Genomic DNA, 20,000 nt, shown 5'->3' with positions numbered 1-20,000 from the left:
TAAGTGCTTCTAAATTATTATCACCAACAAATCAATGACTTATATTATATGACTTATCTTCAACTCCATATAAGAGGTATTTCAAGCTGCAGCTTCAGCTTACGGCCATATCAGCCTGGATGCGCCCGATCTCGTCTGATCTCGGAAGCTAAGCAGGGTCGGGCCTGGTTAGTACTTGGATGGGAGACCGCCTGGGAATACCAGCTGCTGTAAGCTTTTTCAACCAGCAGAGAGCGCTCTCGCTTAATCTACCCACACATATTTCAACGTGGTAACAGCGACAGCTCACGTCCTAAAGTGTTTTGCACATGGTTAAGGCACTTTAACTCCAACAAATAAAACCAACAAATCAATGACTTATATTCTATGACTTATCTTCAACTCCATATAAGAGGTATTTCAAGCAGCAGCTTCTGCTTACGGCCATACCAGCCTGGATGCGCCCAATCTAGTCTGATCTCGGAAGCTAAGCAGGGTCGGGCCTGGTTAGTACTTGGATGGGAGACCGCCTGGGAATACCAGGTGCTGTAAGCTTTTTCAACCAGCAGAGAGCGCTCTCATCTACCCACACATATTTCAACGTGGTAAGAGCGACAGCTCACGTCCTAAAGTGTTTTGCACATGGTTAAGGCACTTTAACTCCAACAAATAAAACCAACAAATCAATGACTTATATTCTATGACTTATCTTCAACTCCATATCAGAGGTATTTCAAGCTGCAACTTCTGCTTACGGCCATACCAGCCTGGATGCGCCCGATCTCGTCTGATCTCGGAAGCTAAGCAGGGTCGGGCCTGGTTAGTACTTGGATGGGAGACCGCCTGGGAATACCAGATGCTGTAAGCTTTTTCAACCAGCAGAGAACGGTCTCGCTTAATCTAGCCACACATATTTCAACGTGGTAACAGCGACAGCTCACGTCCTAAAGTGTTTTGCACATGGTTAAGGCACTTTAACTCCAACAAATAAAACCGACAAATCAATGACTTATATTCTATGACTTATGTTCAACTCCATATAAGAGGTATTTCAAGCTGCAGCTTCTGCTTACGGCCATACCAGCCTGGATGCGCCCGATCTCGTCTGATCTTGGAAGCTAAGCAGGGTCGGGCCTGGTTAGTACTTGGATGGGAGACCGCCTGGGAATACCAGGTGCTGTAAGCTTTTTCAACCAGCAGAGAACGGTCTCGCTTAATCTAGCCACACATATTTCAACGTGGTAACAGCGACAGCTCACGTCCTAAAGTGTTTTGCACATGGTTAAGGCACTTTAACTCCAACAAATAAAACCAACAAATCAATGACTTATATTCTATGACTTATCTTCAACTCCATATAAGAGGTATTTCAAGCTGCAGCTTCTGCTTACGGCCATACCAGCCTGGATGCGCCCGATCTCGTCTGATCTCGGAAGCTAAGCAGGGTCGGGCCTTGTTAGTACTTGGATGGGAGACCGCCTGGGAATACCAGGTGCTGTAAGCTTTTTCAACCAGCAGAGAGCGCTCACGCTTAATCTACCCACACATATTTCAACGTGGTAACAGCGACAGCTCACGTCCTGAAGTGTTTTGCACATGGTTAAGGCACTTTAACTCCAACAAATAAAACCAACAAATCAATGACTTATATTCTATGACTTATCTTCAACTCCATATAAGAAGTATTTCAAGCTGCAGCTTCAGCTTACGGCCATACCAGCCTGGATGCGCCCGATCTTGTCTGATCTCGGAAGCTAAGCAGGGTCGGGCCTGGTTAGTACTTGGATGGGAGACCGCCTGGGAATACCAGGTGCTGTAAGCTTTTTCAACCAGCAGAGAGCGCTCTCGCTTAATCTACCCACACATATTTCAACGTGGTAAGAGCGACAGCTCACGTCCTAAAGTGTTTTGCACATGGTAAAGGCACTTTAACTCCAACAAATAAGTGCTTCTAAATTATTATCACCAACAAATCAATGACTTATATTATATGACTTATCTTCAACTCCATATAAGAGGTATTTCAAGCTGCAGCTTCAGCTTACGGCCATATCAGCCTGGATGCGCCCGATCTCGTCTGATCTCGGAAGCTAAGCAGGGTCGGGCCTGGTTAGTACTTGGATGGGAGACCGCCTGGGAATACCAGCTGCTGTAAGCTTTTTCAACCAGCAGAGAGCGCTCTCGCTTAATCTACCCACACATATTTCAACGTGGTAACAGCGACAGCTCACGTCCTAAAGTGTTTTGCACATGGTTAAGGCACTTTAACTCCAACAAATAAAACCAACAAATCAATGACTTATATTCTATGACTTATCTTCAACTCCATATAAGAGGTATTTCAAGCAGCAGCTTCTGCTTACGGCCATACCAGCCTGGATGCGCCCAATCTAGTCTGATCTCGGAAGCTAAGCAGGGTCGGGCCTGGTTAGTACTTGGATGGGAGACCGCCTGGGAATACCAGGTGCTGTAAGCTTTTTCAACCAGCAGAGAGCGCTCTCATCTACCCACACATATTTCAACGTGGTAAGAGCGACAGCTCACGTCCTAAAGTGTTTTGCACATGGTTAAGGCACTTTAACTCCAACAAATAAAACCAACAAATCAATGACTTATATTCTATGACTTATCTTCAACTCCATATCAGAGGTATTTCAAGCTGCAACTTCTGCTTACGGCCATACCAGCCTGGATGCGCCCGATCTCGTCTGATCTCGGAAGCTAAGCAGGGTCGGGCCTGGTTAGTACTTGGATGGGAGACCGCCTGGGAATACCAGATGCTGTAAGCTTTTTCAACCAGCAGAGAACGGTCTCGCTTAATCTAGCCACACATATTTCAACGTGGTAACAGCGACAGCTCACGTCCTAAAGTGTTTTGCACATGGTTAAGGCACTTTAACTCCAACAAATAAAACCGACAAATCAATGACTTATATTCTATGACTTATGTTCAACTCCATATAAGAGGTATTTCAAGCTGCAGCTTCTGCTTACGGCCATACCAGCCTGGATGCGCCCGATCTCGTCTGATCTTGGAAGCTAAGCAGGGTCGGGCCTGGTTAGTACTTGGATGGGAGACCGCCTGGGAATACCAGGTGCTCTAAGCTTTTTCAACCAGCAGAGAGCGCTCTCGCTTAATCTACCCACACAAATTTCAACGTGGTAACAGAGACAGCTCATGTCCTAAAGTGTTTTGCACATGGTTAAGGCACTTTAACTCCAACAAATAAAACCAACAAATCAATGACTTATATTCTATGACTTATCTTCAACTCCATATAAGAGGTATTTCAAGCTGCAGCTTCTGCTTACGGCCATAAAAGCCTGGATGCGCCCGATCTCGTCTGATCTCGGAAGCTAAGCCGGGTCGGGCCTGGTTAGTACTTGGATGGGAGACCGCCTGGGAATACCAGGTGCTGTAAGCTTTTTCAACCAGCAGAGAGCGCTCTCGCTTAATCTACCCACACAAATTTCAACGTGGTAACAGCGACAGCTCATGTCCTAAAGTGTTTTGCACATGGTTAAGGCACTTTAACTCCAACAAATAAAACCAACAAATCAATGACTTATATTCTATGACTTATCTTCAACTCCATATAAGAGGTATTTCAAGCTGCAGCTTCTGCTTACGGCCATACCAGCCTGGATGCGCCCGATCTCGTCTGATCTCGGAAGCTAAGCAGGGTCGGGCCTTGTTAGTACTTGGATGGGAGACCGCCTGGGAATACCAGGTGCTGTAAGCTTTTTCAACCAGCAGAGAGCGCTCTCGCTTAATCTACCCACACATATTTCAACGTGGTAACAGCGACAGCTCACGTCCTAAAGTGTTTTGCACATGGTTAAGGCACTTTAACTCCAACAAATAAGTGCTTCTAAATTATTATAACCAACAAATCAATGACTTATATTATATGACTTATCTTCAACTCCATATAAGAGGTATTTTAAGCTGCAGCTTCAGCTTCAGCTTACGGCCATACCAGCCTGGATGCGCCCGATCTCGTCTGATCTCGGAAGCTAAGCAGGGTCGGGCCTGGTTAGTACTTGGATGGGAGACCGCTTGGGAATACCAGGTGCTGTAAGCTTTTTCAACCAGCAGAGAGCGCTCTCGCTTAATCTACCCACACATATTTCAACGTGGTAACAGCGACAGCTCACGTCCTAAAGTGTTTTGCACATGGTTAAGGCACTTTAACTCCAACAAATAAGCGCTTCTAAATTATTATCACCAACAAATCAATGACCTTATTATATACTTATCTTCAACTCCATATAATAAGTATTTCAAGCTGCAGCTTCAGCTTACGGCCATACCAGCCTGGATGTCCCCGATCTCGTCTGATCTCGGAAGCTAAGCAGGGTCGGGCCTGGTTAGTACTTGGATGGGAGACCGCCTGGGAATACCAGGTGCTGTAAGCTTTTTCAACCAGCAGAGAGCGCTCTCGCTTAATCTACCCACACATATTTCAACGTGGTAACAGCGACAGCTCACGTCCTAAAGTGTTTTGCACATGGTTAAGGCACTTTAACTCCAACAAATAAAACCAACAAATCAATGACTTATATTCTATGACTTATCTTCAACTCCATATCAGAGGTATTTCAAGCTGCAGCTTCTGCTTACGGCCATACCAGCCTGGATGCGCCCGATCTCGGAAGCTAAGCAGGGTCGGGCCTGGTTAGTACTTGGATGGGAGACCGCCTGGGAATACCAGGTGCTGTAAGCTTTTTCAACCAGCAGAGAGCGCTCACGCTTAATCTACCCACACATATTTCAACGTGGTAACAGCGACAGCTCACGTCCTAAAGTGTTTTGCACATGGTTAAGGCACTTTAACTCCAACAAATAAAACCAACAAATCAATGACTTATATTCTATGACTTATCTTCAACTCCATATAAGAGGTATTTCAAGCTGCAGCTTCTGCTTACGGCCATACCAGCCTGGATGCGCCCGATCTCTTCTGATCTCGGAAGCTAAGCAGGGTCGGGCCTTGTTAGTACTTGGATGGGAGACCGCCTGGGAATACCAGGTGCTGTAAGCTTTTTCAACCAGCAGAGAGCGCTCACGCTTAATCTACCCACACATATTTCAACGTGGTAACAGCGACAGCTCACGTCCTAAAGTGTTTTGCACATGGTTAAGGCACTTTAACTCCAACAAATAAAACCAACAAATCAATGACTTATATTCTATGACTTATCTTCAACTCCATATAAGAGGTATTTCAAGCAGCAGCTTCTGCTTACGGCCATACCAGCCTGGATGCGCCCAATCTAGTCTGATCTCGGAAGCTAAGCAGGGTCGGGCCTGGTTAGTACTTGGATGGGAGACCGCCTGGGAATACCAGGTGCTGTAAGCTTTTTCAACCAGCAGAGAGCGCTCTCGCTTAATCTACCCACACATATTTCAACGTGGTAAGAGCGACAGCTCACGTCCTAAAGTGTTTTGCACATGGTTAAGGCACTTTAACTCCAACAAATAAAACCAACAAATCAATGACTTATATTCTATGACTTATCTTCAACTCCATATCAGAGGTATTTCAAGCTGCAACTTCTGCTTACGGCCATACCAGCCTGGATGCGCCCGATCTCGTCTGATCTCGGAAGCTAAGCAGGGTCGGGCCTGGTTAGTACTTGGATGGGAGACCGCCTGGGAATACCAGATGCTGTAAGCTTTTTCAACCAGCAGAGAACGGTCTCGCTTAATCTAGCCACACATATTTCAACGTGGTAACAGCGACAGCTCACGTCCTAAAGTGTTTTGCACATGGTTAAGGCACTTTAACTCCAACAAATAAAACCAACAAATCAATGACTTATATTATATGACTTATCTTCAACTCCATATAAGAGGTATTTCAAGCTGCAACTTCAGCTTACGGCCATACCAGCCTGGATGCGCCCGATCTCGTCTGAACTCGGAAGCTAAGCAGGGTCGGGCCTGGTTAGTACTTGGATGGGAGACCGCCTGGGAATAACAGGTGCTGTAAGCTTTTTCAACCAGCAGAGAGCGCTCTCGCTTAATCTACCCACACATATTTCAACGTGGTAACAGCGACAGCTCACGTCCTAAAGTGTTTTGCACATGGTTAAGGCACTTTAACTCCAACAAATAAAACCAACAAATCAATGACTTATATTCTATGACTTATCTTCAACTCCATACAAGAGGTATTTCAAGCTGCAGCTTCTGCTTACGGCCATACCAGCCTGGATGCGCCCGATCTCGTCTGATCTCGGAAGCTAAGCAGGGTCGGGCCTGGTTAGTACTTGGATGGGAGACCGCCTGGGAATACCAGGTGCTGTAAGCTTTTTCAACCAGCAGAGAGCGCTCTCGCTTAATCTACCCACACATATTTCAACGTGGTAACAGCGACAGCTCACGTCCTGAAGTGTTTTGCACATGGTAAAGGCACTTTAACTCCAACAAATAAGTGCTTCTAAATTATTATCACCAACAAATCAATGACTTATATTATATGACTTATCTTCAACTCCATATAAGAGGTATTTCAAGCTGCAGCTTCTGCTTACGGCCATACCAGCCTGGATGCGCCCGATCTCGTCTGATCTCGGAAGCTAAGCAGGGTCGGGCCTGGTTAGTACTTGGATGGGAGACCGCCTGGGAATACCAGGTGCTGTAAGCTTTTTCAACCAGCAGAGAGCGCTCTCGCTTAATCTACCCACACATATTTCAACGTGGTAACAGCGACAGCTCACGTCCTAAAGTGTTTTGCACATGGTTAAGGCACTTTAACTCCAACAAATAAGCGCTTCTAAATTATTATCACCAACAAATCAATGACTTGTATTATATACTTATCTTCAACTCCATATAATAAGTATTTCAAGCTTCAGCTTCAGCTTACGGCCATACCAGCCTGGATGTCCCCGATCTCGTCTGATCTCGGAAGCTAAGCAGGGTCGGGCCTGGTTAGTACTTGGATGGGAGACCGCCTGGGAATACCAGGTGCTGTAAGCTTTTTCAACCAGCAGAGAGCGCTCTCGCTTAATCTACCCACACATATTTCAACGTGGTAACAGCGACAGCTCACGTCCTAAAGTGTTTTGCACATGGTTAAGGCACTTTAACTCCAACAAATAAAACCAACAAATCAATGACTTATATTCTATGACTTATCTTCAACTCCATATCAGAGGTATTTCAAGCTGCAGCTTCTGCTTACGGCCATACCAGCCTGGATGCGCCCGATCTCGTCTGATCTCGGAAGCTAAGCAGGGTCGGGCCTGGTTAGTACTTGGATGGGAGACCGCCTGGGAATACCAGGTGCTGTAAGCTTTTTCAACCAGCAGAGAGCGCTCACGCTTAATCTACCCACACATATTTCAACGTGGTAACAGCGACAGCTCACGTCCTAAAGTGTTTTGCACATGGTTAAGGCACTTTAACTCCAACAAATAAAACCAACAAATCAATGACTTATATTCTATGACTTATCTTCAACTCCATATAAGAGGTATTTCAAGCTGCAGCTTCTGCTTACGGCCATACCAGCCTGGATGCGCCCGATCTCATCTGATCTCGGAAGCTAAGCAGGGTCGGGCCTTGTTAGTACTTGGATGGGAGACCGCCTGGGAATACCAGGTGCTGTAAGCTTTTTCAACCAGCAGAGAGCGCTCACGCTTAATCTACCCACACATATTTCAACGTGGTAACAGCGACAGCTCACGTCCTAAAGTGTTTTGCACATGGTTAAGGCACTTTAACTCCAACAAATAAAACCAACAAATCAATGACTTATATTCTATGACTTATCTTCAACTCCATATAAGAGGTATTTCAAGCAGCAGCTTCTGCTTACGGCCATACCAGCCTGGATGCGCCCAATCTAGTCTGATCTCGGAAGCTAAGCAGGGTCGGGCCTGGTTAGTACTTGGATGGGAGACCGCCTGGGAATACCAGGTGCTGTAAGCTTTTTCAACCAGCAGAGAGCGCTCTCGCTTAATCTACCCACACATATTTCAACGTGGTAAGAGCGACAGCTCACGTCCTAAAGTGTTTTGCACATGGTTAAGGCACTTTAACTCCAACAAATAAAACCAACAAATCAATGACTTATATTATATGACTTATCTTCAACTCCATATAAGAGGTATTTCAAGCTGCAACTTCAGCTTACGGCCATACCAGCCTGGATGCGCCCGATCTCGTCTGAACTCGGAAGCTAAGCAGGGTCGGGCCTGGTTAGTACTTGGATGGGAGACCGCCTGGGAATAACAGGTGCTGTAAGCTTTTTCAACCAGCAGAGAGCGCTCTCGCTTAATCTACCCACACATATTTCAACGTGGTAACAGCGACAGCTCACGTCCTAAAGTGTTTTGCACATGGTTAAGGCACTTTAACTCCAACAAATAAAACCAACAAATCAATGACTTATATTCTATGACTTATCTTCAACTCCATACAAGAGGTATTTCAAGCTGCAGCTTCTGCTTACGGCCATACCAGCCTGGATGCGCCCGATCTCGTCTGATCTCGGAAGCTAAGCAGGGTCGGGCCTGGTTAGTACTTGGATGGGAGACCGCCTGGGAATACCAGGTGCTGTAAGCTTTTTCAACCAGCAGAGAGCGCTCTCGCTTAATCTACCCACACATATTTCAACGTGGTAACAGCGACAGCTCACGTCCTAAAGTGTTTTGCACATGGTAAAGGCACTTTAACTCCAACAAATAAGTGCTTCTAAATTATTATCACCAACAAATCAATGACTTATATTATATGACTTATCTTCAACTCCATATAAGAGGTATTTCAAGCTGCAGCTTCTGCTTACGGCCATACCAGCCTGGATGCGCCCGATCTCATCTGATCTCGGAAGCTAAGCAGGGTCGGGCCTTGTTAGTACTTGGATGGGAGACCGCCTGGGAATACCAGGTGCTGTAAGCTTTTTCAACCAGCAGAGAGCGCTCACGCTTAATCTACCCACACATATTTCAACGTGGTAACAGCGACAGCTCACGTCCTAAAGTGTTTTGCACATGGTTAAGGCACTTTAACTCCAACAAATAAAACCAACAAATCAATGACTTATATTCTATGACTTATCTTCAACTCCATATAAGAGGTATTTCAAGCAGCAGCTTCTGCTTACGGCCATACCAGCCTGGATGCGCCCAATCTAGTCTGATCTCGGAAGCTAAGCAGGGTCGGGCCTGGTTAGTACTTGGATGGGAGACCGCCTGGGAATACCAGGTGCTGTAAGCTATTTCAACCAGCAGAGAGCGCTCTCGCTTAATCTACCCACACATATTTCAACGTGGTAAGAGCGACAGCTCACGTCCTAAAGTGTTTTGCACATGGTTAAGGCACTTTAACTCCAACAAATAAAACCAACAAATCAATGACTTATATTATATGACTTATCTTCAACTCCATATAAGAGGTATTTCAAGCTGCAACTTCAGCTTACGGCCATACCAGCCTAGATGCGCCCGATCTCGTCTGAACTCGGAAGCTAAGCAGGGTCGGGCCTGGTTAGTACTTGGATGGGAGACCGCCTGGGAATAACAGGTGCTGTAAGCTTTTTCAACCAGCAGAGAGCGCTCTCGCTTAATCTACCCACACATATTTCAACGTGGTAACAGCGACAGCTCACGTCCTAAAGTGTTTTGCACATGGTTAAGGCACTTTAACTCCAACAAATAAAACCAACAAATCTATAACTTATATTCTATGACTTATCTTCAACTCCATACAAGAGGTATTTCAAGCTGCAGCTTCTGCTTACGGCCATACCAGCCTGGATGCGCCCGATCTCGTCTGATCTCGGAAGCTAAGCAGAGTCGGGCCTGGTTAGTACTTGGATGGGAGACCGCCTGGGAATACCAGGTGCTGTAAGCTTTTTCAACCAGCAGAGAGCGCTCTCGCTTAATCTACCCACACATATTTCCACGTGGTAACAGCGACAGCTCACGTCCTAAAGTGTTTTGCACATGGTTAAGGCACTTTAACTCCAACAAATAAAACCAACAAATCTATAACTTATATTCTATGACTTATCTTCAACTCCATACAAGAGGTATTTCAAGCTGCAGCTTCTGCTTACGGCCATACCAGCCTGGATGCGCCCGATCTCGTCTGATCTCGGAAGCTAAGCAGAGTCGGGCCTGGTTAGTACTTGGATGGGAGACCGCCTGGGAATAACAGGTGCTGTAAGCTTTTTCAACCAGCAGAGAGCGCTCTCGCTTAATCTACCCACACATATTTCAACGTGGTAACAGCGACAGCTCACGTCCTAAAGTGTTTTGCACATGGTTAAGGCACTTTAACTCCAACAAATAAAACCAACAAATCTATAACTTATATTCTATGACTTATCTTCAACTCCATACAAGAGGTATTTCAAGCTGCAGCTTCTGCTTACGGCCATACCAGCCTGGATGCGCCCGATCTCGTCTGATCTCGGAAGCTAAGCAGAGTCGGGCCTGGTTAGTACTTGGATGGGAGACCGCCTGGGAATACCAGGTGCTGTAAGCTTTTTCAACCAGCAGAGAGCGCTCTCGCTTAATCTACCCACACATATTTCAACGTGGTAAGAGCGACAGCTCACGTCCTAAAGTGTTTTGCACATGGTTAAGGCACCTTAACTCCAACAAATAAAACCAACAAATCAATGACTTATATTCTATGACTTATCTTCAACTCCATATCAGAGGTATTTCAAGCTGCAGCTTCTGCTTAAGGCCATACCAGCCTGGATGTGTCCGATCTCGTCTGATCTCGGAAGCTAAGCAGGGTCGGGCCTGGTTAGTACTTGGATGGGAGACCGCCTGGGAATACCAGGTGCTGTAAGCTTTTTCAACCAGCAGAGAGCGCTCTCGCTTAATCTACCCACACATATTTCAACGTGGTAACAGCGACAGCTCACGTCCTAAAGTGTTTTGCACATGGTAAAGGCACTTTAACTCCAACAAATAAGTGCTTCTAAATTATTATCACCAACAAATCAATGACTTATATGATATGACTTATCTTCAACTCCATATAAGAGGTATTTCAAGCTGCAGCTTCAGCTTACGGCCATATCAGCCTGGATGCGCCCGATCTCGTCTGATCTCGGAAGCTAAGCAGGGTCGGGCCTGGTTAGTACTTGGATGGGAGACCGCCTGGGAATACCAGGTGCTGTAAGCTTTTTCAACCAGCAGAGAGCGCTCTCGCTTAATCTACCCACACATATTTCAACGTGGTAAGAGCGACAGCTCACGTCCTAAAGTGTTTTGCACATGGTTAAGGCACTTTAACTCCAACAAATAAAACCAACAAATCAATGACTTATATTCTATGACTTATCTTCAACTCCATATAAGAGGTATTTCAAGCTGCAGCTTCTGCTTACGGCCATACCAGCCTGGATGCGCCCGATCTCGTCTGATCTCGGAAGCTAAGCAGGGTCGGGCCTGGTTAGTACTTGGATGGGAGACCGCCTGGGAATACCAGGTGCTGTAAGCTTTTTCAACCAGCAGAGAGCGCTCTCGCTTAATCTACCCACACAAATTTCAACGTGGTAACAGCGACAGCTCATGTCCTAAAGTGTTTTGCACATGGTTAAGGCACTTTAACTCCAACAAATAAAACCAACAAATCAATGACTTATATTCTATGACTTATCTTCAACTCCATATAAGAGGTATTTCAAGCTGCAGCTTCTGCTTACGGCCATACCAGCCTGGATGTGTCCGATCTCGTCTGATCTCGGAAGCTAAGCAGGGTCGGGCCTGGTTAGTACTTGGATGGGAGACCGCCTGGGAATACCAGGTGCTGTAAGCTTTTTCAACCAGCAGAGAGCGCTCTCGCTTAATCTACCCACACATATTTCAACGTGGTAACAGCGACAGCTCACGTCCTAAAGTGTTTTGCACATGGTAAAGGCACTTTAACTCCAACAAATAAGTGCTTCTAAATTATTATCACCAACAAATCAATGACTTATATGATATGACTTATCTTCAACTCCATATAAGAGGTATTTCAAGCTGCAGCTTCAGCTTACGGCCATATCAGCCTGGATGCGCCCGATCTCGTCTGATCTCGGAAGCTAAGCAGGGTCGGGCCTGGTTAGTACTTGGATGGGAGACCGCCTGGGAATACCAGGTGCTGTAAGCTTTTTCAACCAGCAGAGAGCGCTCTCGCTTAATCTACCCACACATATTTCAACGTGGTAAGAGCGACAGCTCACGTCCTAAAGTGTTTTGCACATGGTTAAGGCACTTTAACTCCAACAAATAAAACCAACAAATCAATGACTTATATTCTATGACTTATCTTCAACTCCATATAAGAGGTATTTCAAGCTGCAGCTTTTGCTTACGGCCATACCAGCCTGGATGCGCCCGATCTCGTCTGATCTCGGAAGCTAAGCAGGGTCGGGCCTTGTTAGTACTTGGATGGGAGACCGCCTGGGAATACCAGGTGCTGTAAGCTTTTTCAACCAGCAGAGAGCGCTCTCGCTTAATCTACCCACACATATTTCAACGTGGTAACAGCGACAACTCACGTCCTAAAGTGTTTTGCACATGGTTAAGGCACTTTAACTCCAACAAATAAGTGCTTCTAAATTATTATCACCAACAAATCAATGACTTATATTATATGACTTATCTTCAACTCCATATAAGAGGTATTTCAAGCTGCAGCTTCAGCTTCAGCTTACGGCCATACCAGCGGATGCGCCCGATCTCGTCTGATCTCGGAAGCTAAGCAGGGTCGGGCCTGGTTAGTACTTGGATGGGAGACCGCCTGGGAATACCAGGTGCTGTAAGCTTTTTCAACCAGCAGAGAGCGCTCTCGCTTAATCTACCCACACATATTTCAACGTGGTAACAGCGACAGCTCACGTCCTAAAGTGTTTTGCACATGGTTAAGGCACTTTAACTCCAACAAATAAGCGCTTCTAAATTATTATCACCAACAAATCAATGACTTGTATTATATACTTATCTTCAACTCCATATAAGAAGTATTTCAAGCTGCAGCTTCAGCTTACGGCCATACCAGCCTGGATGTGCCCGATCTCGTCTGATCTCGGAAGCTAAGCAGGGTCGGGCCTGGTTAGTACTTGGATGGGAGACCGCCTGGAAATACCAGGTGCTGTAAGCTTTTTCAACCAGCAGAGAACGGTCTCGCTTAATCTACCCACACATATTTCAACGTGGTAAGAGCGACAGCTCACGTCCTAAAGTGTTTTGCACATGGTTAAGGCACTTTAACTCCAACAAATAAAACCAACAAATCAATGACTTATATTCTATGACTTATCTTCAACTCCATATCAGAGGTATTTCAAGCTGCAGCTTCTGCTTACGGCCATACCAGCCTGGATGCGCCCGATCTCGTCTGATCTCGGAAGCTAAGCAGGGTCGGGCCTGGTTAGTACTTGGATGGGAGACCGCCTGGGAATACCAGGTGCTGTAGGCTTTTTCAACCAGCAGAGAACGGTCTCGCTTAATCTAGCCACACATATTTCAACGTGGTAACAGCGACAGCTCACGTCCTAAAGTGTTTTGCACATGGTTAAGGCACTTTAACTCCAACAAATAAAACCGACAAATCAATGACTTATATTCTATGACTTATCTTCAACTCCATATAAGAGGTATTTCAAGCTGCAGCTTCTGCTTACGGCCATACCAGCCTGGATGCGCCCGATCTCGTCTGATCTCGGAAGCTAAGCAGGGTCGGGCCTGGTTAGTACTTGGATGGGAGACCGCCTGGGAATACCAGGTGCTGTAAGCTTTTTCAACCAGCAGAGAGCGCTCTCGCTTAATCTACCCACACAAATTTCAACGTGGTAACAGCGACAGCTCATGTCCTAAAGTGTTTTGCACATGGTTAAGGCACTTTAACTCCAACAAATAAAACCAACAAATCAATGACTTATATTCTATGACTTATCTTCAACTCCATATAAGAGGTATTTCAAGCTGCAGCTTCTGCTTACGGCCATACCAGCCTGGATGCGCCCGATCTCGTCTGATCTCGGAAGCTAAGCAGGGTCGGGCCTTGTTAGTACTTGGATGGGAGACCGCCTGGGAATACCAGGTGCTGTAAGCTTTTTCAACCAGCAGAGAGCGCTCTCGCTTAATCTACCCACACATATTTCAACGTGGTAACAGCGACAGCTCACGTCCTAAAGTGTTTTGCACATGGTTAAGGCACTTTAACTCCAACAAATAAGTGCTTCTAAATTATTATCACCAACAAATCAATGACTTATATTATATGACTTATCTTCAACTCCATATAAGAGGTATTTCAAGCTGCAGCTTCAGCTTACGGCCATACCAGCCTGGATGCGTGCGATCTCGTCTGATCTCGGAAGCTAAGCAGGGTCGGGCCTGGTTCGTACTTGGATGGGAGACTGCCTGGGAATACCAGGTGCTGTAAGCTTTTTCAACCAGCAGAGAGCGCTCTCGCTTAATCTACCCACACATATTTCAACGTGGTAACAGCGACAGCTCACGTCCTAAAGTGTTTTGCACATGGTTAAGGCACTTTAACTCCAACAAATAAAACCAACAAATCAATGACTTATATTCTATGACTTATCTTCAACTCCATATAAGAGGTATTTCAAGCTGCAGCTTCTGCTTACGGCCATACCAGCCTGGATGCGCCCTCTGACTTCCTGTTTGTGCAGGAAGAGTGACGTGGCAGTTTGGTTCATGGTGGAGAAAGGAGAGACAAAGTTCAGATTGGAAAACAAACGAAAAAGGCTCAGAGAAGTGGAGAACAACAACACCTCCCCCGGCAGCAGTTGCTGCAGGGGGGCTACTCCAAGGGAGTATAAAAAAACTAAAACGGATTACTCGGTGATGAAGGTGGATAACGGACTGGACATGAGCTCAGCTATGACGGACAAAATGGAGTCGGAGGGGATCCCAAGGCAAAAGATGGCCCGCGCAATGGTCGGAGCCGGAGAGAAAGAGAAGAGAGCGGGAGAGGGGCCTGAGGCAGAGAAAGTGGAGAAGAGGAGGACGGGAGGACAACACAGCGGAGCGGTGTGGAAGGGGGCAGAGGAGGAGACGGCAGCGAGGGTGGCGGAGCCGAGAGCTGCAAAAGAATGTTGGGATCAAGCGGAAGACCAGAAAAAACTTGTAGTAAATGTGGAGATAGAGGGAGATGATGCCATCTCCCTCATGGAACTCTTGAAAGCTGTGAGTGTTACATGCGGTCGTGTCGTTGGCTGCCGAGTAAAGGCGGACAGAAAGTGGGAACTAACAATGGGCAACCCGCACGGGAAAAACAGACTGTTAGATGGTTTTAAGATAAGAGATTCGCGAGTGATCGCCTCTGAAATAATGAAGGACACGAGAGTGGTCTCATTTTTAAGTCTTCCTATTTATATCACTGATGAGCAGATTTTCACAAAGCTGGCACATTGGGGAGTAGAGCCGGTCTCACCAATCAAGAAGAGAAAATGGCCTGGCACGGACATATTCAACGGCACCAGGTTCCTGAAAGTCAGGTTCCCAGAGTCGGTGGCGGCTCTGCCGTATAGCACGAAATTTGACACGCTCGAGGGTCCGGAGTATTTCAGGATCATCCATAACAACCAAATGAGGGTGTGCAGACTGTGCCTACAGCAGGGGCACATTCTGCGGGAATGTCCTGAGTTCCTGTGTTTCAAATGTAACAAACAAGGACACTATGCAAGAGAATGTGCACGCATGACGGAACGAACCGGCGGAGAGCAGGAGGAGAAGGAGGAGAAGGAGGAGACGGAGGGGTTGGTGGAGGAGAGCGAGGCAGAAAAGAAGGAGGCGGCGGAGGAAGAGGAGGAGGAGGAAGACGGAGAAGGAGAGGTTGAGAGCCTGGTGGGGGACATGGAGGAGGAAGCGGTGGAGGAATCGATGGAGGAAGCAGGGAGTGACGAGGGAGGAGATGTCGCAGAGGATGCAAAGGAGGGGAGCAGTGGAGATGAGGAGGAACGAGGCGGACAAGATTGGGGTGAAGGACAAAGCAGCGGGGGGTCGCTTCCTTGTGCGCAGCAGAGAGTCACCAGGCGGGGTGGTGAGAATCCTGCTGAGACGGAGGACGTGGAGACCGGAAACGGAGCGAGGGGGATATCGAGGAAAAGATCAGGTACGAGAAAAGGGCGAGCACAGAAGAAACGTATGCACAATGAGGAAACTTCTAATATCCAGCGGTGATGGTCCGTTTCTCCTCCTTATCATGGTCTTAATGCCAATAACAGTGGCATCCATTAATGCAAACGGGCTGAGAGACAAGACGAAGTTCGAAAGCATGATAAGATTAAGTAAGGCGGATGTAATATGCTTACAAGAAACTCATTGGGATGCAGTAACGGAGCGAGACATGATAAAGCTGTGGGATGGGGAATGTTTCTCTAGCCATGGAACTAACATTGCAAGGGGAGTGGCGATTTTGTGTAAAAGGGACAGTGGAATTAAGGCCACGATGAGGGCTAAAGATGGAGAAGGAAGATGGATTAATATAGATTGTGTAGCTCAGGATGTGAATTATAATATTTTAAATGTCTATGCACCGAATACAGAAGGCGATCGCACAGCCTTCTTTAGGAAATTTTATAAAATAGCCGAAAAGTGTGATGTTATAATAGGAGATTTTAATGTGAAATTGTGTCATCTGGATATAAACGAAAGTTGTGTATGGAGACAAGATGCCTCAAGAAAGGTTCTAAATGACTTTATGATGGTTAACAACTGGTGCGACGTATGGAGAGTGAAAAATCCTGATAAGAGGCAATATTCAAGGGCGCAAGTGGTTCAAGGGGTTCTAAAACGAACCAGAATTGATTTGTGCTTAACGAAGACATCGCATATACGATTATTTAATAATGTGGATTATAAATGGATACACTTAAGCGATCACGCCATACTATCATTAGAAATGGGGGAACAGGAAGAGAAAAGGGGAGGGGGGACATGGCACTTAAATGCACATCTCTTGTACGATGTGAATTATAATAGAGCCATTAGGCAACTAATTTTGAGCGTAAGCTCACAACCGGGTTTTGAAAAGAATATAATACAAGGCTGGGAGGACTTGAAGACAAAAATAAAAGGGAAATCCATACAATATGCGAAAAGGTTTCGGGCGAGACAACAGAAGAAAGAAAGAATGCTAAGAGCAGAAATCGAAAAGGTTGAGAGACAGAAAGGCTCGGAGGGGAATAAGTTAATAAGATTGCATACCGAGTTAAAAGAGTTGGAGAGGTTGAAATGCGAAGGGGCTATATTAAGGAGCAAAGCGCAGTATGCGGTGGAAGGAGAAAAAAATACCGGCTTCTTCCTGAACTTGGAAAAAAGAAGGCAAAACAAATGCTACATAGCGGAAGTGATGAATGAAAAGGGAGAGACAACAGCTGACTTTGTAGAGATCTTAGAGACAGTCCAGAATTATTATACCCATCTTTTTGAAACAGAGGGGACAGATGATGGGATAACAGAGGAGATCCTGGCAAAATGTGAGATGAAGTTAGCTGAAGAAGACACACTCATGTGCGACCAAGAGATGAAGGAAGAGGATATTGATTTGGCAATAAAACAATTAGTACTAAATAAAAGTCCAGGTAGTGATGGACTAACAGCGAATTTTTATAAACAATTTAGTGATATATTGAAACCAATATTGTTAAATTTATACAGAACAATAGAATTAACACAATCCGTGCCGGCATCTATGGCAAGAGGGATCATAACGATCATATATAAGAAAGGGGATAAACGAAATCTAGCCAATTATAGGCCTATAACACTACTAAACACGGATTACAAAATATTGATGAAAGTACTAGCAAACAGAATAAAACAGGTCGTGCACACTATCGTAGAGCCCTCTCAGGCTTATAGTGTGCCGGGAAGGGAAGTTTCAGATATTTTGAATACTGTCAGAGACACAGTAGAATTTTTGAAAACTACCAGCAAAGAGGGCATTCTGGTCTCACTGGACTTCAACAAAGCCTTTGATAGAGTCGAACACAAATTTATGTTCAAAGTTTTGGAGAGGGTGGGATTTGGAGCGCGTTTTCTCGGGTGGATTAGGTTAATGTACGCCAACGCCACTGGCAGTGTGAAGTGTAACGGGGTGGTTACCGATCCTTTTCCGCTTCGAAGGTCGGTGAGACAGGGATGTCCACTGTCCTCAATTTTGTATACAATAATCGTGGAAACACTGGGTGTCCTTATTAAAAAAGATTCAGAAATAAAAGGTATAGAATTACCTGGAGGGGAGATGTGCACCATACAACAGTTTGCTGATGATACCACGCTACTGATTAAAGACATAAATAGTGTACATAGAATAATAAACTTGGTAGAACGATATGGTAGAGCCTCAGGAGCTAAAATAAATCCAGATAAATCAGAAATCATGTTCATCAATATGAAGGGACCGCCGCAAAATGAATTACCGGTACAATTACAAGCAGAACATATCAAAATATTGGGTACATACATTGGGGTAAACAGTGAAACGGCCAGGGACATGACATGGACTAGTATAATTAAAAGGATAGAAGCAATTTTGTGCTATTGGCGAATGAGGAACCTGAAACTCAATGGGAATGTGGTGGTATTAAATAGCTTGGTAATGTCTAAAATATATTATGCACTCACGGTGATAGATCTACCCTTATGGGCACTAAACAAACTAAATGAGATTATGACAGTTTTCTTGTGGGGGACAACGGTGGGGAAAATCGCAAGAAAAACATTAATAGGGAAATATGAAGAGGGAGGGCTAAAATTACTAGACATAGAAAGTAAGAAAAATGCTTTCAGGATTAAATTGGTCAGAAAATATCTGTACGATGACACGGCTTACGGCTGGAAGGGTCTTATGCGGTTTTTTTTAAATCGAGTGCTCGGAATAGGAGATTTTGTCCTGCTTATGAAACCGAAGAGGCCGATGACAGCGGGAGTCCCATTATTTTATAGGGAGGTCCTCGAAGCACAAGCTGGCTTCCTGGAGCATATAGAATATGGGGCGAATTCTATAAGCCTAATAAGAGAACTGCCGATATTTTTAAATAAATATATAAAGAAAGAAAATAAAATGTTGTATAATAACAAAATGATAAGAGCTGGACTAGTACAGCTGAAAGATATAATGTATGAATTTGTGCCCGTTTTTTTGCCGACGCAGGCCGTGGTGGATAGTATAAGGGAAGTTGATTATAATTCAACATACACGGTCATAGAGAATTATTATAAGACTATTCAGAGAAGTATCCCACAACAATGGAGAAGGCTGATAGAAACAGGTACAGCTAGAGATAGGACAAGCAAACTCCCAGAGCTGGGAATTAAGCGAGAGGGGGAAAACAAGAGCTTCAGTCTGATCTCCTGCAAGGAAATCTACGAGCGTTTTTTAGTGAACGTCACGAAATCACCGGCCTCCTTGTCGTATTGGAGCAAGGTCTTTCCACAGAAAGAGGGGTGGAAAATATGGGAGAAATGGAAAGTACAGGGTAACAGCATCGAGGCTGAGGACAATGATTTCAAAATAAGACACAATAAAATTTTTACTAATGTGGTTTTACATCAACTGGATAAAGCTGTAGACAGAGATTGTGATGTTTGTGGCTTATTGCCGGAAACGCTGATGCATATGTTTGATATTTGTCCTGAGTTATCTGGCTTTTTTGGGTTATTGAAGAAATGTCTAATAGAAAAATTGGGAATGGTGTGGGACGGAAGGGATTCATGGGAGTTTTTTCTTTTATTTGGAAACTGGCAATACAGTAAAATTAGAAACGAAATGCTGTGCAGATTTATGTTGAGCCATGCACGATGGGCAATAAGGGCACGAAGAAACAAGGCACATTACGAACGAAGGGTTATTGCAATATGGCCGATTTTTCAAAACATAGTAAAGGAACAGATTCGATACAGGTTGATACATGGGGTAGACCATTTTGAACGACTGTATGTGAAGGATGCCACTCTCCTATCCCTTGATAAAGAAAAGAGGATTGTGTGGAATTGGTAGCTCTTTTTGGACTGTGTAGTTG

At 45.1% G+C, this 20,000-nt stretch overlaps 44 non-coding genes and 1 pseudogene across 44 annotated transcripts; all 45 read left to right on the top strand.

Moving 5' to 3' along the window:
- The first annotated feature begins 97 nt into the window (after positions 1 to 97).
- Positions 98 to 216, top strand: LOC133429136 (5S ribosomal RNA). The gene has a single exon (XR_009774101.1). It is a non-coding gene; the product is annotated as a 5S ribosomal RNA (ribosomal RNA).
- Positions 217 to 415: 199 nt separating this feature from the next.
- LOC133429172 (5S ribosomal RNA) lies at positions 416 to 534 on the top strand. The gene has a single exon (XR_009774135.1). It is a non-coding gene; the product is annotated as a 5S ribosomal RNA (ribosomal RNA).
- Positions 535 to 728: 194 nt separating this feature from the next.
- LOC133429729 (5S ribosomal RNA) lies at positions 729 to 847 on the top strand. The gene has a single exon (XR_009774643.1). It is a non-coding gene; the product is annotated as a 5S ribosomal RNA (ribosomal RNA).
- Positions 848 to 1,046: 199 nt separating this feature from the next.
- Positions 1,047 to 1,165, top strand: LOC133429587 (5S ribosomal RNA). The gene has a single exon (XR_009774507.1). It is a non-coding gene; the product is annotated as a 5S ribosomal RNA (ribosomal RNA).
- Positions 1,166 to 1,364: 199 nt separating this feature from the next.
- On the top strand, positions 1,365 to 1,483 carry LOC133428953 (5S ribosomal RNA). The gene has a single exon (XR_009773926.1). It is a non-coding gene; the product is annotated as a 5S ribosomal RNA (ribosomal RNA).
- Positions 1,484 to 1,682: 199 nt separating this feature from the next.
- Positions 1,683 to 1,801, top strand: LOC133429651 (5S ribosomal RNA). The gene has a single exon (XR_009774568.1). It is a non-coding gene; the product is annotated as a 5S ribosomal RNA (ribosomal RNA).
- Positions 1,802 to 2,018: 217 nt separating this feature from the next.
- LOC133429135 (5S ribosomal RNA) lies at positions 2,019 to 2,137 on the top strand. Its single transcript, XR_009774100.1, has one exon. It is a non-coding gene; the product is annotated as a 5S ribosomal RNA (ribosomal RNA).
- A 199-nt stretch (positions 2,138 to 2,336) lies between these two features.
- LOC133429171 (5S ribosomal RNA) lies at positions 2,337 to 2,455 on the top strand. Its single transcript, XR_009774134.1, has one exon. It is a non-coding gene; the product is annotated as a 5S ribosomal RNA (ribosomal RNA).
- A 194-nt stretch (positions 2,456 to 2,649) lies between these two features.
- Positions 2,650 to 2,768, top strand: LOC133429728 (5S ribosomal RNA). The gene has a single exon (XR_009774642.1). It is a non-coding gene; the product is annotated as a 5S ribosomal RNA (ribosomal RNA).
- Positions 2,769 to 2,967: 199 nt separating this feature from the next.
- LOC133429134 (5S ribosomal RNA) lies at positions 2,968 to 3,086 on the top strand. The gene has a single exon (XR_009774099.1). It is a non-coding gene; the product is annotated as a 5S ribosomal RNA (ribosomal RNA).
- Positions 3,087 to 3,285: 199 nt separating this feature from the next.
- On the top strand, positions 3,286 to 3,404 carry LOC133429254 (5S ribosomal RNA). The gene has a single exon (XR_009774212.1). It is a non-coding gene; the product is annotated as a 5S ribosomal RNA (ribosomal RNA).
- Positions 3,405 to 3,603: 199 nt separating this feature from the next.
- LOC133428952 (5S ribosomal RNA) lies at positions 3,604 to 3,722 on the top strand. Its single transcript, XR_009773925.1, has one exon. It is a non-coding gene; the product is annotated as a 5S ribosomal RNA (ribosomal RNA).
- A 223-nt stretch (positions 3,723 to 3,945) lies between these two features.
- On the top strand, positions 3,946 to 4,064 carry LOC133429442 (5S ribosomal RNA). Its single transcript, XR_009774369.1, has one exon. It is a non-coding gene; the product is annotated as a 5S ribosomal RNA (ribosomal RNA).
- A 215-nt stretch (positions 4,065 to 4,279) lies between these two features.
- LOC133429583 (5S ribosomal RNA) lies at positions 4,280 to 4,398 on the top strand. Its single transcript, XR_009774503.1, has one exon. It is a non-coding gene; the product is annotated as a 5S ribosomal RNA (ribosomal RNA).
- Positions 4,399 to 4,597: 199 nt separating this feature from the next.
- On the top strand, positions 4,598 to 4,706 carry LOC133429257 (5S ribosomal RNA; annotated as a pseudogene).
- A 199-nt stretch (positions 4,707 to 4,905) lies between these two features.
- LOC133429043 (5S ribosomal RNA) lies at positions 4,906 to 5,024 on the top strand. The gene has a single exon (XR_009774010.1). It is a non-coding gene; the product is annotated as a 5S ribosomal RNA (ribosomal RNA).
- A 199-nt stretch (positions 5,025 to 5,223) lies between these two features.
- LOC133429170 (5S ribosomal RNA) lies at positions 5,224 to 5,342 on the top strand. The gene has a single exon (XR_009774133.1). It is a non-coding gene; the product is annotated as a 5S ribosomal RNA (ribosomal RNA).
- A 199-nt stretch (positions 5,343 to 5,541) lies between these two features.
- LOC133429727 (5S ribosomal RNA) lies at positions 5,542 to 5,660 on the top strand. Its single transcript, XR_009774641.1, has one exon. It is a non-coding gene; the product is annotated as a 5S ribosomal RNA (ribosomal RNA).
- A 199-nt stretch (positions 5,661 to 5,859) lies between these two features.
- On the top strand, positions 5,860 to 5,978 carry LOC133429458 (5S ribosomal RNA). Its single transcript, XR_009774384.1, has one exon. It is a non-coding gene; the product is annotated as a 5S ribosomal RNA (ribosomal RNA).
- Positions 5,979 to 6,177: 199 nt separating this feature from the next.
- On the top strand, positions 6,178 to 6,296 carry LOC133429393 (5S ribosomal RNA). Its single transcript, XR_009774321.1, has one exon. It is a non-coding gene; the product is annotated as a 5S ribosomal RNA (ribosomal RNA).
- A 217-nt stretch (positions 6,297 to 6,513) lies between these two features.
- Positions 6,514 to 6,632, top strand: LOC133429392 (5S ribosomal RNA). The gene has a single exon (XR_009774320.1). It is a non-coding gene; the product is annotated as a 5S ribosomal RNA (ribosomal RNA).
- Positions 6,633 to 6,848: 216 nt separating this feature from the next.
- Positions 6,849 to 6,967, top strand: LOC133429582 (5S ribosomal RNA). The gene has a single exon (XR_009774502.1). It is a non-coding gene; the product is annotated as a 5S ribosomal RNA (ribosomal RNA).
- Positions 6,968 to 7,166: 199 nt separating this feature from the next.
- On the top strand, positions 7,167 to 7,285 carry LOC133429391 (5S ribosomal RNA). Its single transcript, XR_009774319.1, has one exon. It is a non-coding gene; the product is annotated as a 5S ribosomal RNA (ribosomal RNA).
- A 199-nt stretch (positions 7,286 to 7,484) lies between these two features.
- Positions 7,485 to 7,603, top strand: LOC133429667 (5S ribosomal RNA). Its single transcript, XR_009774584.1, has one exon. It is a non-coding gene; the product is annotated as a 5S ribosomal RNA (ribosomal RNA).
- A 199-nt stretch (positions 7,604 to 7,802) lies between these two features.
- Positions 7,803 to 7,921, top strand: LOC133429169 (5S ribosomal RNA). The gene has a single exon (XR_009774132.1). It is a non-coding gene; the product is annotated as a 5S ribosomal RNA (ribosomal RNA).
- A 199-nt stretch (positions 7,922 to 8,120) lies between these two features.
- LOC133429457 (5S ribosomal RNA) lies at positions 8,121 to 8,239 on the top strand. The gene has a single exon (XR_009774383.1). It is a non-coding gene; the product is annotated as a 5S ribosomal RNA (ribosomal RNA).
- Positions 8,240 to 8,438: 199 nt separating this feature from the next.
- Positions 8,439 to 8,557, top strand: LOC133429390 (5S ribosomal RNA). The gene has a single exon (XR_009774318.1). It is a non-coding gene; the product is annotated as a 5S ribosomal RNA (ribosomal RNA).
- Positions 8,558 to 8,774: 217 nt separating this feature from the next.
- Positions 8,775 to 8,893, top strand: LOC133429666 (5S ribosomal RNA). Its single transcript, XR_009774583.1, has one exon. It is a non-coding gene; the product is annotated as a 5S ribosomal RNA (ribosomal RNA).
- Positions 8,894 to 9,092: 199 nt separating this feature from the next.
- On the top strand, positions 9,093 to 9,211 carry LOC133429168 (5S ribosomal RNA). Its single transcript, XR_009774131.1, has one exon. It is a non-coding gene; the product is annotated as a 5S ribosomal RNA (ribosomal RNA).
- Positions 9,212 to 9,410: 199 nt separating this feature from the next.
- Positions 9,411 to 9,529, top strand: LOC133429736 (5S ribosomal RNA). The gene has a single exon (XR_009774651.1). It is a non-coding gene; the product is annotated as a 5S ribosomal RNA (ribosomal RNA).
- Positions 9,530 to 9,728: 199 nt separating this feature from the next.
- LOC133429623 (5S ribosomal RNA) lies at positions 9,729 to 9,847 on the top strand. The gene has a single exon (XR_009774542.1). It is a non-coding gene; the product is annotated as a 5S ribosomal RNA (ribosomal RNA).
- A 199-nt stretch (positions 9,848 to 10,046) lies between these two features.
- LOC133429017 (5S ribosomal RNA) lies at positions 10,047 to 10,165 on the top strand. The gene has a single exon (XR_009773987.1). It is a non-coding gene; the product is annotated as a 5S ribosomal RNA (ribosomal RNA).
- Positions 10,166 to 10,364: 199 nt separating this feature from the next.
- Positions 10,365 to 10,483, top strand: LOC133429622 (5S ribosomal RNA). Its single transcript, XR_009774541.1, has one exon. It is a non-coding gene; the product is annotated as a 5S ribosomal RNA (ribosomal RNA).
- Positions 10,484 to 10,682: 199 nt separating this feature from the next.
- On the top strand, positions 10,683 to 10,801 carry LOC133429197 (5S ribosomal RNA). Its single transcript, XR_009774159.1, has one exon. It is a non-coding gene; the product is annotated as a 5S ribosomal RNA (ribosomal RNA).
- A 217-nt stretch (positions 10,802 to 11,018) lies between these two features.
- LOC133429555 (5S ribosomal RNA) lies at positions 11,019 to 11,137 on the top strand. Its single transcript, XR_009774476.1, has one exon. It is a non-coding gene; the product is annotated as a 5S ribosomal RNA (ribosomal RNA).
- Positions 11,138 to 11,336: 199 nt separating this feature from the next.
- Positions 11,337 to 11,455, top strand: LOC133429389 (5S ribosomal RNA). The gene has a single exon (XR_009774317.1). It is a non-coding gene; the product is annotated as a 5S ribosomal RNA (ribosomal RNA).
- Positions 11,456 to 11,654: 199 nt separating this feature from the next.
- On the top strand, positions 11,655 to 11,773 carry LOC133429758 (5S ribosomal RNA). Its single transcript, XR_009774672.1, has one exon. It is a non-coding gene; the product is annotated as a 5S ribosomal RNA (ribosomal RNA).
- A 217-nt stretch (positions 11,774 to 11,990) lies between these two features.
- On the top strand, positions 11,991 to 12,109 carry LOC133429554 (5S ribosomal RNA). The gene has a single exon (XR_009774475.1). It is a non-coding gene; the product is annotated as a 5S ribosomal RNA (ribosomal RNA).
- A 199-nt stretch (positions 12,110 to 12,308) lies between these two features.
- On the top strand, positions 12,309 to 12,427 carry LOC133428950 (5S ribosomal RNA). Its single transcript, XR_009773924.1, has one exon. It is a non-coding gene; the product is annotated as a 5S ribosomal RNA (ribosomal RNA).
- Positions 12,428 to 12,650: 223 nt separating this feature from the next.
- On the top strand, positions 12,651 to 12,767 carry LOC133429231 (5S ribosomal RNA). Its single transcript, XR_009774191.1, has one exon. It is a non-coding gene; the product is annotated as a 5S ribosomal RNA (ribosomal RNA).
- Positions 12,768 to 12,983: 216 nt separating this feature from the next.
- On the top strand, positions 12,984 to 13,102 carry LOC133428988 (5S ribosomal RNA). Its single transcript, XR_009773959.1, has one exon. It is a non-coding gene; the product is annotated as a 5S ribosomal RNA (ribosomal RNA).
- Positions 13,103 to 13,301: 199 nt separating this feature from the next.
- Positions 13,302 to 13,420, top strand: LOC133429476 (5S ribosomal RNA). Its single transcript, XR_009774401.1, has one exon. It is a non-coding gene; the product is annotated as a 5S ribosomal RNA (ribosomal RNA).
- A 199-nt stretch (positions 13,421 to 13,619) lies between these two features.
- Positions 13,620 to 13,738, top strand: LOC133429388 (5S ribosomal RNA). The gene has a single exon (XR_009774316.1). It is a non-coding gene; the product is annotated as a 5S ribosomal RNA (ribosomal RNA).
- A 199-nt stretch (positions 13,739 to 13,937) lies between these two features.
- Positions 13,938 to 14,056, top strand: LOC133428949 (5S ribosomal RNA). Its single transcript, XR_009773923.1, has one exon. It is a non-coding gene; the product is annotated as a 5S ribosomal RNA (ribosomal RNA).
- Positions 14,057 to 14,273: 217 nt separating this feature from the next.
- LOC133429240 (5S ribosomal RNA) lies at positions 14,274 to 14,392 on the top strand. The gene has a single exon (XR_009774198.1). It is a non-coding gene; the product is annotated as a 5S ribosomal RNA (ribosomal RNA).
- The last annotated feature ends 5,608 nt before the right edge of the window (positions 14,393 to 20,000 follow it).

This window comes from Cololabis saira, unplaced genomic scaffold (assembly GCF_033807715.1).
Source record: "Cololabis saira isolate AMF1-May2022 unplaced genomic scaffold, fColSai1.1 scf032, whole genome shotgun sequence".
NCBI lineage: Eukaryota > Metazoa > Chordata > Actinopteri > Beloniformes > Belonidae > Cololabis > Cololabis saira.
This window is presented reverse-complemented; position numbering and strand designations above follow the sequence as displayed.